Source organism: Penaeus vannamei, chromosome 34 (genome assembly GCF_042767895.1).
Source record: "Penaeus vannamei isolate JL-2024 chromosome 34, ASM4276789v1, whole genome shotgun sequence".
Lineage (NCBI taxonomy): Eukaryota > Metazoa > Arthropoda > Malacostraca > Decapoda > Penaeidae > Penaeus > Penaeus vannamei.
The window spans coordinates 4,282,399-4,284,898 of record NC_091582.1 but is presented as its reverse complement, the minus strand read 5'-3'; the positions used below and the strand labels follow the sequence as shown (position 1 = coordinate 4,284,898).

The 2,500-nt window shown below is 42.8% G+C and overlaps 1 long non-coding RNA gene across 3 annotated transcripts in view; it reads right to left on the bottom strand.

The window, feature by feature from the left end:
• Positions 1-284: 284 nt before the first annotated feature.
• Positions 285-2,500, bottom strand: part of LOC138859288 (uncharacterized) — a 31,980-nt gene continuing 29,764 nt past the window's right edge. The window contains exons 5-6 of one of the 3 annotated variants that reach the window (XR_011398122.1): positions 1,492-1,893; positions 285-1,295 (exon numbers count right to left, since the gene is read on the bottom strand). This is a non-coding gene — a long non-coding RNA (uncharacterized lncRNA). Of the gene's footprint in view, positions 1,296-1,327; positions 1,894-2,500 lie in introns of those variants that run through there. The other 2 variants (XR_011398123.1, XR_011398121.1) reach the window with 2 other exon arrangements.

The window sequence follows — 2,500 nt, the reverse complement described above, 5'->3', positions numbered from 1 at the left end:
TAATACAGGGAATCTTATATCACCAGACTCTGATCCTACGCGCTGTAACTGTTATCTAATATTCATCCGTTTATGATAGTGTAGGGTCCAATATTATAAGCTATACCCGTTTTCTTTAACTGATGTTTAGGACTCCCTTCCCCGATCATCCTAATATCCTCCTTGCTTCCCTTCTCTTCTCCTTCCCTCCCTCCCTTCTCTACTCTCTACCAAGGTCTATATAAGTACTTATATAGACTTTGCTCTCTACTCCCTACCCCTCCCCCTTCCCTTTTCTGTAGCAACTTGCATACGATTCCCTCTCGCAAATAATGTGATATAAATCTCGCTGCCACCGCCCATTTAATTGACGTATGGGATCGTGGTGTGTATGTATGAAGAATGGAGTGCAAGGAACGGAGGGAAAGCGGGTAAGTGCATGTATGTGTGTATGTGAGTGTTTATGCGCCGTACGAGAGTGTAAAAGACTGGTGAGCGTGTATTTAACCTGAGAGACGTGTGCGTAAGACCTTTTTCCAAGACGCAAAAAGTCAGTGATTTAGCTTTTGCATAAAATTCTTAATTCTAAGTTCATTTCACCTTTTACAGTCCTTAAAATCTATCCTTCATCACAGTACTTTGGTGCGGGAGTATAGAAACGTGATTATTTAAAACTTCAAACATTTATTAAAAGAAGTAAACGAGAAAATATGTAACTAAAATGCAAAATAGAAATTAAATCAATAAAACACACACCAAAAATAAAACTAGTAAAACATATAAAGCACGTAAAATAAGGAAATGAAAATACGTAAAACACAAATCTAAAAAGACAAAAATAACATGAAGAAACGCGAATTTAAAAAGGCTTTAAACAATTTAAGCAGCACCGATCTATATTTCACTAAACTTAATTGAAACGGTCACAAATCTCATTATCTTTTACGCGGGAATTTTTAAAAGTGAGGGTGTTTCTCTTTCGGTGATTGCAATATCACATCTTTTTAAAAATCACCTTTTGAAAGATAGGAAAAAAAGATAGAATAACTAGGGTAAGTGATAATTGTGTAAAATGTACTTTTAAATGGATTGTTAAAATCAATTTCAAGTAGAAAAGTTCACCCCTTATTCATGCTCTTTGTTAATAAAAAGTTCGTGCTTTATGAGGAAAGGATAAAATAACAAATAAATATGTTTGATACAATAAAACAGTTAAAATGAATAAAAGGGAAAGGAGGCGGCCCCGTTTTCTTTCCTCGCCTCGATGCTCGTTTTCTATGCGCGTGGCCTCGATGCTCGTTTTCTATGCGCGTGGCCTCAATGCTCGTTTTCTATGCGCGTGGCCTCAATGCTCGTTTTCTATGCGCGTGGCCTCAATGCTCGTTTTCTATGCGCGTGGCCTCAATGCTCGTTTTCTATGCGCGTGGCCTCGATGCTCGTTTTCTATGCGCGTGGCCTCAATGCTCGTTTTCTATGCGCGTGGCCTCAATGCTCGTTTTCTATGCGCGTGGCCTCGGGGCTAGTGGAATCTCTTCATCCGCGGAGAGGAAAATGCTCTTAGAATAGCGCAGAGGGCAAGCAGAAGTCCTGCGGGAGGCGCAAATCCCGCGGGAGATCGAGAGTGAGTAGGGGCGGGGTGCTGAAAATCCGTTTGAAGGCGTGGCGATCCACGACCCCTCTCCCTACCCTCCCCTCCCCTCCCCGCCCCTGGGAATGACCCGTGGCGCCACCGAAGGACTGTCAGCAAGGCGGAAAAAAATACTGGTAAATCGGTATTGCTTTACCATTTGCGTCGCGTTGCGGGGCGGAGTGACGTCAGCAGAAGGCGAGACGCCTGCGCTGTCACCAGGCGGAAAAAAGACACACTGCTGGACGATCAAGGCATACTTGCACACACACACACCCGAAAATTATCTGAAATAAATACATCGAATTACAAATATATTTGTATACACACACGCGCGCGCACACACACACACACACACACAAAACACACACACGCGCGCGCACACACACACACACACAAAACACACACACACACACACACAAAACACACACACACGCACACACACACACACACACACACTGTAACCCAGCTATATCTAAATCTAATTACTATATGATACATATATACATAATCTTACATGTTTGTCACATACGCATCTTCACACAAACACATACATATGCATATACGCCTGACCATTACTTCCTCTGTTCATTCCTCTCTTCTTGCCTCGCCAGACATTAGAATGTTGTGTTGTCTATCTCTTCCACAAGAGCTATGTATTGTTGTAACGCTTCCTTGTTCATCACCGTTCGTCACATGCTAACAACGTGACTTATGTGCGATCTTTAAACCAGTGTGAAGATCAGGCAGACACCCTGCGGGGAGCCAAGGAGCAACACCTCGCTCCGAGGACCTGCCGCACTCCATCTTATTCAGTAAAGGACTCAAGACATCTTGGTTGTCCATCTTAAACCCTAAGGACCCAACATTTGGGCTCTTACACACACATACATA